The sequence below is a fragment of the Mirounga angustirostris genome, unplaced genomic scaffold (genome assembly GCF_029215605.1).
Source record: "Mirounga angustirostris isolate CCGP_5_RB_7025 unplaced genomic scaffold, mMirAng1.0.hap1 SCAF_3, whole genome shotgun sequence".
In the NCBI taxonomy this organism is placed as follows: domain Eukaryota; kingdom Metazoa; phylum Chordata; class Mammalia; order Carnivora; family Phocidae; genus Mirounga; species Mirounga angustirostris.
In genome coordinates, this window is record NW_026991711.1 from 144073663 (window position 1) to 144088929 (window position 15267).

The 15267-nt window shown below is 37.8% G+C and overlaps 1 pseudogene; it reads left to right on the forward strand.

The window, feature by feature from the left end:
* Window positions 1-14323, forward strand: part of LOC123839058 (replication protein A 14 kDa subunit-like) — a 106884-nt pseudogene extending 92561 nt beyond the window's left edge.
* Window positions 14324-15267: the final 944 nt, after the last annotated feature.

Sequence of the window (15267 nt, forward strand, 5' to 3'; positions counted from 1 at the left end):
GCAGGCTGTAGTGCTTTTCAAGACCCAAGAATCTGAAACTTCATCCCTGCACTAACTATATGTAGCTGGAGCGTCTCCCAAGGCAGTTACAAAGAAGGAAGACTGCTTCATCAAGAGGCAGCATCTGCACCAGGCAACTAGGAAGGTTCTTGAACTGAGTTTTCATCAGCAAAAAGGGAAGATGAGCCTGACCGAGTGGTTGTCTCCACAGTTTCCTGTTGAAGACAGTCTGTAACCTAAAGAAGTTAGATTTAACATCTTTTTAGTTTTCTGGCTCAATTGGTAAATAGTTATATTTTCATCATTGGTGGTTTTCTCCAACATAACCATGGACTCAAAATACTTTTACAAAAAAAATGATTTTAAGGAAAATACTATATTTCAATCTGTATTATTGTGAGAGAAATCAGAGTGACCAAAAATGATGTTTCAAAATCCAACTTTGAACTGTGTTAGGCTGATACCCAGAAAAGCAACTTTTACCGTGGAAATATGTGAGTCTTGGTGAACTAGACCAAATAAATTTGCTATATTTCAGTGGAGTAGTTTTTTCTTTTTTTTTTAAAGCATCTTGATGAGAGAGAGAGAGAGTGGGGGTTACTAACTAGTTCATTAACTGCAGTGATGGGTACCACTCATGAAGAATGTGTTCAGATCTATGGTCTTTTCTTTATGGTACACAGATTTTATTTCAATGGCCATTACAAAGTAGTCTGAAGGACATGGGCCAGAAATTATTATTAATTTAGGCAAACTAGAGAAACATTGGCAGTAATTATTTTTGTAGGTATGTACCTGTGTGATCCCAGGAAAGCCTTCATTGAAATTGGTCATTTGGGGATGGTGACTGCCCTCAGTATCCATCTATTTGAATAGGATGGAGAGGGTCTATAGGAATGAAGTTTTGGGTACTGAATCTTGGGACCACAGAGGAAGGTGATGCTGAAATGATGACAATATTATGGGATGCATTCACAAGCCTGGTCTATAGATAAGCGTCAGCTTCTCCAGCTTTGACTGGACTACAGAGGAATGTAGAGCCATTTTGATACCAGGAAGGTTTTGTGAGCAATTGCAAGCAGGAATTTTGATATACAGAAATCTTTCAGCCAAATGAGGGCATACTGCAAATGAATTAGAGCTGTTCTTTTTTTGTAGCCTTAATTAGTTCATATTCTTGCTCTATAGTCTTTGCCCATTTCACAGAGAAATGTTGGATCAAACTCTTGATGAGAAGTTATGCAAGTTTTGTCACATCCATGCTTTTAGTAGTGTTTTGGAAAGGAAATTTATTATTTATTCATTTATCATGTATTTTTAGCTGGATTCTAGAGTATAAATGAGGGACAATGAGAAATGAAGACAAAGTGGTAAGAGTAAATTATGATGGACCCTTAGGTGACATGCCAGTGAAAGTAGATTTTATTTGTAAGACATGGGGAATAATTGAAGGATTAAAAGAAGCACTGAGAGCAAAGGTGAAACAGTCTGAGAGCAAAGGTGAAACAGGTGAAACGGGTCTGTTAGCTTTATGCAACCCTCATGTTATGCCTGGATTGTGTTTTAAAACATAACATCCAGCAAGAGTGATGCTGGCTTGAATACAAGCTGTTTGTACCTATTGTGTCACAGCTGGCACACTACCCACACTTAGGTTTATTGCACAGCCCCATAGACATTAGTGTTTGCAATTCTTGATCTAGAAGTGTGTCCTCAAACACTGTATAGAAACACTATACCTTCCGTAAGTATTACCAGGTCTGACCAACCTGTAAGTTCACATTCAGTCTCATTAACATGAATGCTAAATAACTATGGTTCTTCCAAACAGAGGGTTGATGGAGGGAGGCAGATGGGGTCTGGCCCAGATGGGTGATAGGGATTAAAGGGCACTTGTTGTGATGAGCACTGGGTGTTGTATGTAAGTGATGAATCACTGATTTCTACTCCTGAAACCAATATTGCATTGTATGTTGACTAACTAGAATTTAAATAAAAATTTGACAAGAAAAAAAATTATTATGGTTCTTCCATATACATGACCACCCATTTTCAGCACCATTTATTTCTGAAAAATCTCCACGATGTCTCATATGTCCAAGAGGAAAAAAAAAAGGCCACTCATGTTTGTTACCATGCTGCCAGCAAGCCATTTGGGGGTAGGGATTGCATTATAACCCCTGCACTTGATGCCTTTCTGGGAAACAGCTTTCCTGCTCTCCAAGGGCCTCAAGGATGCCTACCACTGCTTGGCCCAGTGCTCTGCAGGCCTCACCAGATGTGGCCACTCCCATTCAGACCACTGGTGGGGTGGTTTCTTTTTCCATACTAATTTCAAATTTTTATTTAAATGCCAGAGCCTATAATCTCAGAGCTTTACTGGAAAATAGCAGCGTTAGCTCTGAATCTAATTTTTCTTCCGTATGTGTAGCAAAACCCATCCTTAGAACTGTCTGGCAGCATGACCCCAAGGCATCACATTATTTATCATTTTTTTCTCTGATTTTCTCTAGGTTCTTCCAATCCCCAACTCCCGCATACTTCATATTTCTTCCTTCTGGTGAAAAAGTACAGAAGCTCTAATGCATTTCAACTTGTCCAAATGGGCCCTCAGTGTGGAAGATGACTTCAGTCTCTCAAACAGGTAAGGGAAATCACTTTTGAAGTAACAAGACACAGTACTAGAATAATATTACCTAAGGTAAGTAACAGACTGCATTTATTTTCATGTTTTTATAGTTTGAATGTGTAGCCATAATCACATTGATATAAATCTACCCACAAGCACAATCTTTGTAGAATCTCTGTTTTAAAGGTTGGGACTGTTCTTTACCTACTCTAGTAAATTCTACCTAAATACTCCTTTCCTGCTAGCTTTGGTTGACTGATACCACAATGGCCAAGCTAATTTCTACTCAACTCTTTGCATCTCTACTACATGAGAGTCAAAGATCAGATGTCAGTCTTGCCTTCTGATGCCTTTTCCCATCTTCTCCAAACATGTCAAAACTCACTTCAGTACTTCTGTCTGTGAATCTTTCCTTGCTTAATTATATCTTGTTTTCATCACTGCTATTATATTAGTCCATCACTTTCTGAAAGGTTTTTTATGGAGAACTGTTTTCTTGAAAGATATTAATAAGTATTCTTCTGGAGGGGTAGGGAAAGAAATTTTTGGTCAGCTAAATTTGGGTAATTCTGCTCACTCTATCCACTTTTTTCAGTGCACTTGAATGTATTAAATGTTCTAAGAAGTTTTTCAATAAAGAAACTAATTTTGTATCCAGTGTTATTAATATATGCTCCAAAATGTATGTTACATTTGTTACATATTACAGCTGTGTTAAACTGCAAATTTCTTAGTAAATAAATCTCCTCAATTTCTGTCATAACTCTCCTTAGTACCTGATTCAATACTGTGTATAATGTAACTAACCTTACATATTATAAACTAGACACCGTGTTAGGTCCTGCAAGTTCAAAGATGAATAATTTTTGTAAAGATTTATGGAATAACAAGTAGCTTTCAATGAAGAGTATGTTGCTGATATTTAGTGTTTATTGAATTATGGTAACCTTGGAGTTTGATTTTCAATTCTAACTGCGGCAGTTTATGCTTTATTTCTCTGTCCCCATTTAAGAAACTGTTACCCTTTTTTCCCCTGTTGTTATTATGCAAAGACTTTTAAAGATATTTGAAAACCAAGGTAAAATCACCAAAATATTACACAGGGATTTATAATTTTGAATAAGTAAAATAAATTTACTTATTTTTTGGAATCTAATATTTTTTTAAGTGAGAAATAGAAAATTTCTAACAAGAGGAATCAAGGGATGGTGAAATATCCAAACAAGGCTTTAAAATAGCATTCCTAAAACTCTGATATCCCCAAAGCAGGAAACAATAGGAGCTATAAATAATGGCAGGAAGAGGTGAATGAAATATTTTGTTTCATTGCTGGTTAAGATGTAGGAGTGCTATTGTGGTTATTAAGGGAGTTTGGGCTCAGTGGATGGTGTACATCAGTGCTATTTTTTTTTCTTTTTTAAAAGATTTTATTTATTTATTTATTTGTCAGAGAGAGAGAAACAGAGAGCGAGGACAAGCAGGGGTAGGGACAGAGGGAGAAGAAGACTCCCTGCTGAGCAGGGAGCCCGATGTGGGCCTCCATCCCAGGACCCTGGGATCATGACCTGAGCCGAAGGCAGCCGCTTAACCGACGGAGCCACCCAGGCGTCCCCCCCCCCTTTTTTTTTTTTAAGATTTATTTATTTATTTTGAGAGTGGGTGGGAAGGGGTAGAAGGAGAGAATCTTTCAAGCAGACTCCCTGCTGAGCACAGAGCCCAAATGCTGGGCTCAGTCCCACAACCCATGATATCATGACCTGAGCCAAAACCAAGAGTTGGACACTCAACTGACTGAGCCACCTAGGTGCCCCATCAGTGCTAATTTCTAATACTCAGAAGATTAATAGCTTTTGGACCCAAGAGGTAGACAGAGTTCAAAGGGACCCCTTATTACTCAAGAATTTGCAGTAGTATTTGGAGTATTTAATCTGTTTGGAGCTAAAAGAATTATGGCCACCAAAGAAATAGCTCTTGGTTATTTTGTAATTCAATGAACACTTGTTGGATCTTTATTTGACGTCATCAGTGTGTTAGGCTCAGCAGTGGTGGTGGTCATTAAAAATAAACGATATATTCTGAAGAGAATATAATCTTATGGGAGAGATGGAAAGCTTGATGATATATATATGGAAAGCTTCAAAATATGACATGATAGGGTATGTAAAAAATGTTACTACCATGTGATTGAGGAAAACAACAGCATGTTCAAAAACATCTTGAGTGAACTGGGTTTGCTCTAATTCATTTAGGAAGATGAAGAGCTCCTAGATAAAATGTTAAGACACACAAAAAACAAAAACAAAATAAATAGTTTGAGTAGGTGAAGGAAAACATATATTAAGGTTAAAATCTTGGCAAGTGAATGCACATGTTATTTCACAGAGAAGAAGTTGAAGAAACTACTTCTGGAGTCAGATAAGGGTCTTGTCAGCAGAACCTTCCCACATTCTACACAATGGCGGTGATCCTTGGCATTAGCTTTAGGGGAAAAAACTGTGGTCTCCACGGCAAATCACAAGATGTATTAAAATTCTTACAACCCACCAACTTCTACATGCTTCTAATACAGCAAGAAGAAAATGATACCACTGAGAAAAATATGTAGAATATGTTTTTTGTAAATTTTAATTCAAACAGAAATGGAACAGTTTAGGTTTACAGACAGAATTTAAAAAAAAAACTTCTTGCTTTTGAAAGTCAGGAGTTTGGAACAGAAAGATGAACAAGGGAAGTGAAACACTGACTTCACAAATAATGCTGAAGAACATAATTTTTTTGACACCATTGCTTGTGATGAAAAACACATGGGTCTGTCAAGAGGAGGAAACACCTCATTGCAGCATGTGGGGCTGTCAAGATGATCTCAGGGTGAAGGAGAGAATTTAAACTAAAATTTGAGATGGATTTGGCATAATTTGAAAAGCAAAAGGAGGAAAGGTGCCAAGTATTTCTTAGGAAAAACTATGAGAAATTATTATCAGAGCCTCAGGTATCTATGCTCCAATTCCCCAAATAGAATCACTTACCAAAATAAGAAAAATATTTCAGAAGAATGCTACCACCTGGTTGTCCTCAAAGACTGTCCCTACTTAGAACTCTTGCTGCCTACCACGGTTTGAACCCCACTGCTTATGGATGCTAATAACATGGGCCTCTCATGCCCTTTTTGGAAGGTCTCATTTAGACTTCTGCCCATGTCCTCGGGAACCATGATGAAGTTAGTTTCATTTCTTAGTCCTGGGTCTGCGTTGTTCCAGCATCTTCCTTTCTCAAACAGTTTAAGTTTTGCCAAGTCCAATGCCGGATTGTTCTTATATTTCTGAATCAAACATATTAAGTAGATATGTATTCTAATAAAAACTTTAGAGAGGTTCTTAACTACTAAGATCATACCTGTGATTTTGTGTCCTCTGTTAAAAACGTGAGTGTGATTAATTTAAAACTGAGACCACTAGATGTTTCTGTCTTTAAGGATAGTCCCTAATAATCTGCCGGTGGCTAATTACTGGGAACAGCATAAAGAAGATGTTTTCTGGCCTTTTCTAGGTGGTGAGGAGGGGAGTCCTTTGATCTGTGAAGGAAAGAGTATAAGAGCTGGCGGTTGTGGTAGAGGAGGAATAGGGGAGGAGGTAAGAAAGAGGAGGGATGGTTGTCTCCCTTTCTTTCTCCCACTCCCCATCCTAGAGTCAACCACATGCCTAATATTTAGATCGCCCTTTGCCCACTACTACCCAAGCCAAACTCCTCTGGTCTGCCACTTAATCTCATTTCCACTCCAAATTGAAGTTTTCCAAAGAAACTATTAGTTTACTGAGATCAGGTGTGTGTGTGTGTGTGTGTGTGTGTGTTTGTGTGTTAATAAAAGTTGGGAAAGATTTGTTAACTCTTCTGTGGATTAAAAAGATATTTGTGGCAATGTATCCTAACTCAGATACAAGGACAAAGCTAAATTGTATATTTGTATTATAATTGTTACTTAAGTCAAAAGGTATGTAGGAATAGTGAAGTAAAAAAATATTTCATTAACATTTTAAATAATTTTAAAAGCCAGAGTTTACTGAAGGGCCCAATATAATAAAATGGGAAGTACTTTAACCTTCTCGTATTTCTCCAATTAAAAGTAATTTGCAGATATTTAGAAAACAAAAGCTTTTAAAGATTAAATTCATATCTTATCTATAAGAAATGGGTATGAAAGATGCCACGAAATTGTGTGTGTATGTGTTTTTATAATGTCTTGGGTTAGATTATGCTAATGGCAATATTTCCATTTATTCAATCTAATATTTGGTTTTGATATTTACTCTTCACTTGCTGAGACAGAGTGGCGCGGGTGAGTCTGTTGATTACTATGGAAATGTGAAATGATTTTCTTGTGGAGCTGAGACTTCTGATTTCTAGAAATCAAAGGTCTTAACTTTAAGTATTAACTTTGAAAAGGGGCACGGGAAAATCTTTACGCCCAAGATTTATATACAAAATATTACTAAATCAAATGCATCCATGAGCATATAGATCATTCAAAAAAGGTAAGTGAGGGGCACCTGGGTGGCTCAGTTGGTTAAGCGACTGTCTTCAGCTCAGGTCATGATCCTGGAGTCCTGGGATCGAGTCCCACATCGGGCTCCCTGCTCAGCGGGGAGTCTGCTTCTCCCTCTGACCCTCTCCCCTCTCATGCTCTCTCTCACTCGATCTCTCTCAAATAAATAAATAAAATCTTTAAAAAAAAAAAAAAAGGTAAGTGAAACCTGATTGTCTAATTAGGAGAGACCATGTTATCAGAGATGTGGCAAAATAACACAGTTGTTCATTGTGTTGTGATGCCATGGACACAGCCCAGAGATAAGAGGAAGTTTAAGACAGTGCTTCTCAAACTTTAATGGTCATATCAATCAGCTGGGGATCTTACTGAAATGCAAATTCTGCTTTAACAGAATTGAGTAGGCCTTCAATTCTGCATTTCTAAAAGCTGTCAGGGAATGCCTATGCCCTTGGTCTTCAGACCACACCTCATAATGTGGATGAGAAATTGGGGTAAGTTTCATGATTCCATTCTGTTTTTCTGTACCTCCCTTTTCTCCAACAGTGGGCCGACCTTCCCATCTACGCAAGTCGGAGTGAATTGTGGTACTAAAAGGATAAGGTAAGGCACAGTTTCTGTAACACTTTGCTGTAGATAAGCCAACTAAAAAGAAGTTACATGTTCTTTACATATTAGCTTGCTAAGATCACTGCTGGGCCACAACAGAAATAATAAGATTATTGGTAACATATGTACTCCATGAGATTTTCTTGAGCTTTATGTTGTTTTGTTGATAGTGAAAGGTAGGAAAGTTGGAATTTTCTACCAAACTATGTATCTAGCACAAATATGTCACTTAGTAATTTGAAAATAAGGAAAATTATTACTTGGATTGAAAAAAATAAGATGCATAGAATATAAATAAATGATTCGCCACCACTGTAATTAAATGAATGCTTCCATTTCTTCTGGCAATTGGTTAGCTTATCATTTCTTACAAATCCATGTGCGACTTCCTCGATGGCAAGGACTGTACCTTGTGCCCTGTCTGTGCATTCTGGAGGGTGTTGGGCAGTTCAGGGCATGCCAGAGCCTTCATCACATGCAGCCTTTTCTGCTCCTCACTCTGTATTCCACCGCTTTGTTTTGCAAACAAGATGCCTGAGTAGAAAGCCTGTCGTGCGAAAGCTCTAGTTCAGGGTGCACATGTGGTTCCAGTTTTCACTTCCTGAGGATCATTTGTTTTGAGGTGACTCTCGTTCTGTTTACTTTTACAGAGAGCCTTATCTAGCATTTGAAAAGGATCTTGACAAGAGCTGTTGTATGATTCTCTGGGAACAAATTATGTCACTTTTCAGATTGTAAACATCTGCCAAATTATTGTTAAAATTTGTGGATGAGTTGATTATACTCTTCTGTCTTGTGTATGTTTGAAACTCTGCATAAGCAAAATCTGAAAGAAATAGGGACTCAGACAAGGGAAAACACTATTTATCAGGTCAAGGTTGTGTAAGAATAGGGAGCCCAAAATGGACACAAAGACATGCATTTATGTATCTATTACATATGTATGTCCTTTGATAGAACTGTAAATTCAAAATTTTACAAAAAGATTTAGTTGATTAATTCTAGAGATTAAAAAGGGTCAACTCTTTAGAAGCTTATTACTATCTTGGTCTACTCAACTAGGTAACAAAGGATCTAATGTAAGAAGATATTTTAAAAGGCTACAATGGGAGTGCCTGGGTGGCACAGTCGACTGGTTAAGCCTTGGACTCTTGGTTTTGGCTTAGGTCCTGATCTCAAGGTTGTGAGATTGAGCCCCGCATGGGGCTCCATACTCAGGGGGGAGTCTGCTGAAGTTTCTCTCTCCCTCTCCTTCTGCCCCCACCATTACCACCTCCACTCCCACACTCTCTTCCACTCTCTCTCTAAAATAGATAAATCAATCTTAAAAAAAAAAAACAAGGGCTATAGTGCCTAATGAAACTTCCCTGCTCATGATCAGGATAGAGAATAAAGCTTCAAGTTTGATGGTTATATGGGTCCATTCGTTGTCTCATTAGTGCTCACTTACTGAACTTAATTTGTCATGTAAAATATTAGTTACTACGAAACACTGTATGAGAATCTGGACTGATTAGTGCAAAACTAATACTAAGGTTAGTGAAACAACTTGAAGTAAATCAGATCAGTCATTCATGCACTTGTTTGAGCAACAAACATGTAACTACGAGCATATTTTGTACAAGACATTATCCTAATAACTACAGGAGAAACAAGTTATATTAGGTTTATTTTTTCTCCAGTATCTTGCAGTTTAGTTAAGAAGATTTATGTATTTAACTGTAACACAAAGAATCTGCAGTAAGTTCTACCAGAAAGGTATAAATGAAGGTCTAATGGAGTTAGCGGGTAGGTAGGCAGAGTACTTTTGTCTAAGAAGGTTGCCCTGTAGATGATGAGTTAATAAAAGAGTCTTCATGTTAAAAAAAACTTCTAGATAGGTCAGTGTGAGAAATGTTATTTTCTGACTTGAAAATATCCTAGCCATTTAGGCTTTACTTATTTAGATAGACATTTATAAACATAAGCAGGTCAAAACTGTGATTTAACATTTTAGTACCAGTTTAGGTTATAACCTATTGAATATACAAATAATACAAATAAAGTTACAGACCAGATTGTAGTATGATTCAGATTTTGTAACAGTTCATGTGTATATTAATGTCCACCTATACACGTCTATCTAGATTTGGAAAATTTGGGACAAGAAGTACACCAAACTCTAAGAGTCGTTAAGTCTGGGGGATAGAGTTGAATGGGTGGAATAGGGAGAAAATTTTACTTCTAAGGTGAACTTTGGGAGAGTTTTGCTTTTTTTTTTCTCTTTGGTACTTTTCAAATTAAGAAGTTATAATTTCAGTTCTCATATAGAAAGAATCTTTAAAAAGGATCAAGTCCATGTCTCTGTCTTTAGGTAAAATGATAAAATCATGTCTTGCCCATCCCACAGGTGAGGAGAGCTAGGCCTTTTCTTATTTTAGGTTTTAGATTTTTCCTTTTTATGTAAACAAAGCACTGCAGTGTGATTGCATATTGTGGCTTATATAACAATACTAGGAGGAAAATACACCACAATTAAAACTGTGTGTGAGACAGGAAAGGTTATGGGTGATCTATTTTCTTTTCCTTATATTCCAAATTTTCTGTACTATGATTTTTTGATGTTTTGATTAATATTAATTTAAAGAATAAAACAAAAAGTTATCTAAAATACATTGGCTTATGTAATGACATGCATGTGCATTTTAAGACCATTAAAGGATTAAATTTACAATCACTTTGAAACTGTCACAAGAATAAGATTACAATTAGGTACGTCTTATTTCTAAAATATAAATCAGTGAGATAACACCGTTTATAAGTGATACCATATGTGAATCATTGACAAGTTAATAATGGCCAGCGTCAGGGATACTCTTGCTTTTCTAATAAATGTTGCATTCACATTAAAAACATAACACAAGAAAGGAGACTATTTCACAAACATCTGCCAGAAGTGTCAGGATGTTTGGTTATTTTTTCCCTAAAAGTCAATATTATGAGTAGTGTTGTAACATTTCAGATATCAAGATGTTTACTAGGAAGTGTTCATCATGCATTTTCCCCTCTTAGCTATGTGGCAGCTCCATATAACAGAAAGGCCCCGGATGCTGCTTTTAGACCCAGGTCCACCACATGCGAACCGTGGGGAGCATCATTGTTGGGTGTCCCTTAAGCTCTCTCGTCATCAGTATCTTTGTTTGTTAAAAAAAAAGGAAATAAGAGAAAAAAAATTATCCTTTTCTTCCCTTGGTGGATATTACATCTGCTGTATTTTGTCTAAGAAACCGCATGATTTCAGTTGGGCGGGTGGAAGTGGGTGGGGTTCTTAGAGTGAGGGGATGGTTGGGGGTCAGCGGGGCTGGTTTCATGGGCACGTGACCAGTGCAGTCACACAGAGCTCCATGTTCAGCAGGGTCTCCCACTTGATTTCAGGTTCTATGGTCATCATTCTAAAATTCTTAGTTATTTTATCTTAATTTTGAGATTTATAAGTGAAGTTGGATATGACAATGGAGAAGGACTGGGGTCTCCCAGCTGACTCCCTGCCATCTCAAGGTGGCTCTTAGCTGCTGGCTCCTTTGCCCCCTGGACTGTGCCTGGCCTCCCGGGTCCTCCTCCTTCAGCAGGGTCCTGGGCACAGGTGAGGAGAAGGTCTTGCCCATCCCCAGGTGAGGAGAGCTGGGCTTGGTGCATTGCACATGTGGAGGTGAGCCTTTTACCCACTCCCAATCCAGGTAACTAGTAAAACCCATATCTCTTGGGCTGGGGTGTTGAGCTTGTAAGAGGGAACATGCTGGTTGAGTACTCCTGTCTGCAACTGAGACACCATGTGTGTGTTGGGTGGCTGGTATGAGGGGATACCTGTCAGCTGATGAGCTGTCCACATGTAGATGTGTGCACCTTCCATGTGATGGGTGAGGCCCTGGCTCTGTAAGCCACTGAGCTGACCAGATCATTCCTCAGCCCAGGGGAGCTAACATTGAATAGCAAGCAAACAAGAAAGAAGGATAGAAGAGAGGGAAGAAAGGAAGGAAGGAAGGAGGGAGGGAAGGAAGGAAGGAAGGAAGGAAGGAAAGAAGGAAGGAAGGAAGGAAGGAAGAGGGAGGGAGGAAAGAAAGAAGGAGGGGGGGAGAAGAAGGAAGGAAGGAAGGAAAAAATAGAAAAACAAAAACAAAAACAAAAACAAAAACCCAGAGAGATTGACCATGAATGCAAGGTAAAGTCTTTCTATTTTAGTGTCTGTGATGACACTTTGTACCTGCTTTTTGAACCACGGACCCCACATTTTCATTTTGTGCCGGGCCCTGCAAATTATTTAGTCTGTTCTGTGTGTCAAGGTGTATATGAGGTTGCTGAAAAGATTGGATGAGGTAAGATACAGTAAGCGTCTCACAAAGGGTCTGGTACATAGTAAGTCTTCGCTAAGTAGAAGGATTAGGAAGTAAATTGTGTGCCTTCAAAATATAAAAAGATTAGGAAGAAAATTCTGGAAGGGACAAATAATCCTACCAAAATCATGAGTGAGGAATCCTTCCATTTTGCTTTCCCTCCTCTTTCCCTATCTTTAGTATGGGTGACTATTTCTAGGGCACGGCTCGCTCCTTTGATAATAGAGATTTTGTTTTTAAGGACTCATTCCACAGGTTTTTGGTATCACTATTTGGAAAGTGATTTGCAATGCAAGAGGCCATTTCTAGAGCCATGTGAGGAAGAATGATTGGCTGAACACATCATGTGTGGTTCCAGTCCATCCAGTCACCTGAGCAGTATTTTAATATGGGTTAAAAGGTAGCCTGGGGGACGTTAGAGCTGGAAGGCCTTATAGAACCTTTACCTGAGCCCCTTCTCTCCCAAGCTGATTTGTTCTTGTTCTCTGTATGTGTGTCTGAACTTCAAAATGGAGCATCGCAAAAGCAGCATGGACCTGTTAAATGTTGTAGACTCTCAGCAAGAGAAAAAAATCATCGTAGCCTCTGGGACAGGAAAATGCCCTGTTTGTTTTTGTGTCTTAAGAATAGTAGTTTCTCAAAAAGAAGTTTACGTAGCTCACTGAGAAACATTTTCCAGAGAATTAAGTCTCTGTTTTATCTTATTTTTACCTTTGCCACTAACCCATGAGCAGTAAAACTCCAGAACCTTATAAAGTCTTATGACCAATAAAATAATTCATGAGTATAATATGTTTGGTCTGGGGAAATCTATTTTTATCCATTACATGGTACATGGAGTGCCCCGTACTTTCTTCCAAGTAACTTTTGGAGGCTATCTGGTGAAATAATTCACTATGACTAGCAGTTATTTTCTGGAGACTGCTATTGTTTTGACATGGAAAGCATTGAAAACATATGGTCTTTCATGTCTCTTGCCTTGTGCTTTCCTTAAAAATGTTTATATTTGCTTGTGGTAATATGCATTAAGTTTCATATTCCTGAACAACCTTCTGGTACGCAGATTCACTTTCAAGCCGTGCAACTGGAGAAACAGAAGTTTTTACAAAAAGATGAGATTTTCTTCTGTAGCTGTGCATTTTATACAACACAGGTGCCAAATTTTATTTTATTTTTTTTCTAATGTTCAAATTCCAAAGCAACTGCTAGGGTAAATTATCTCTGGGCCGCCTTCTCGATAGCTAACATTCTTCTAGAATCAACGTAAGTTTGGCCAGAATTTGTCAGCCTGAAAGAGATGGCAAGGTCTGTGCTCGTTTAACCTCAGAATGTGGTTTCTACACTGTTCATTGACCCTTGTGATTATGACAATAAATGTTTCCTGTACATATGGTGGAATGAGATGGCTTGATTGAAAGCTTTTCCTTGATACAAGATGACTATAAAGAGTACATTTTCTTCATACACTATGATAAATCGACTGGGCATTATTGCTAATGCTATTTCATTTATGTCCAGAATCAGTAATCTATCTTTCTCCTTAGCATTTGCCATTTTTAAGTCAAGGAAGTAAGAGGTAGTTTTAGCTGTGCTCATTAGCAATGGAAATCCAAAGCAAAATTTGAAGACATTTAAGTATACATATTTAGAAAGGAGATGGTTGGCAGAATTTCAGTAGTCTGTTTCCTGCTGGCCGCAGGTCTCGCACCGCAACCATGGTGGATGTCATGGAGTTGCCCAGGTCGCGCGTCAACACCAGCACGCTAGCTCAGTTCATCGACCAGCCGGTCTGCTTCGTAGGGAGGCTGGAAAAGATTCATCCCACTGGAAAAATGTTTATTCTTTCAAAGGAGAAGGCAAAAATGGAACCATTGAGTTGATGGAGCCCCTTGATGAAGAAATCTCTGGAATCGTGGAAGTAGTTGGAAGAGTAACGGCCAAGGCAACCATTATGTGTGCATCATATGTCCAGTTTAAAGAAGATAACCATCCTTTTGATCTTGGACTATACAATGAAGCTGTGAAAATTACCCATGAGTTCCCTCAGTTTTTTCCTTTGGGGGTTGTGCAATATGATTGATCTTGATGAACACATTGAAGACTGTCATAGGAAGCCCCTGATATTTGAGGGGGAGACTTCTGTGATTTTTCATATTTAATTTGTTCTCCTTTTAATTTCATTTACCTAACCTTATTATATACTGCAATATCCCACTTTTGATGGAACCTGTCTGTATACTGAAAGTTAAGTGCTTATAAAGAACACTTCTGTATATGGTCAGATCAGAAGCAAGAACAAAGCAGTTGCCTTGAGTTATTTTTCTGTTTTATTAATAAAGGCTGAAATGGGAAAAAAAAAAAAGAAAGGAGATGGTTTTCAGGTTTGCTAAAATTAAATCTCAATTAGAGATTGCATGCTAGTTGGTCAAGCTTTATATTTTGATTTATTTTGTTATATGCATTATAATGTAATGGACTGTATACCATCTTTTTAAGGCATATGCATACCTTTGCTTTCCTGACCTTTGTTTTCAGTTGATGGCAGGTTCAGTCTAAAATGTTTGTTGGGACTAAATTTGGAGTAGTTTTATCATACTGGTGATAGACTTTATACCAAACTAGAATTCCAAGGCCCATTATAAGATTGAAAAATACCTTAGCGTGTTCAGTATTGAAAGTCTGCAACTTTTCTTTTCAAAGCTCCTTTATAATATGTATATAATAAAATATTGTAGTTATGTTTTAATTTATCAATTTATTAGAATTGTGTCTCTTTTAAAGAACTTCAGCATACCAAAGAAAAATCGGAAGAGACACTCCCTTGCCCCCAAGTTTATGGCAACACCAGTTAAAATATTAGAGTAATTATAATGCCTAAAAGCTCATTTTATAATGAATGTGGTTTTCCAAAGCATATAATTTTCCGGTACTTTGGGCCAATTTTCAAAGAAAAATTATTTAATCTTTATTTGAGGTATTAGTTAAAGGAAAAACAGCTTGACTCTAAGCACTTTGGAATTCATTCAAGACTCAAATTGTTAAAAGTGATTCAATCTGTTCACCGTCTTGGGTTTTTCAGAGATTACCCACCTGTAGTAAATTGAAAAAACAGGGAAAAC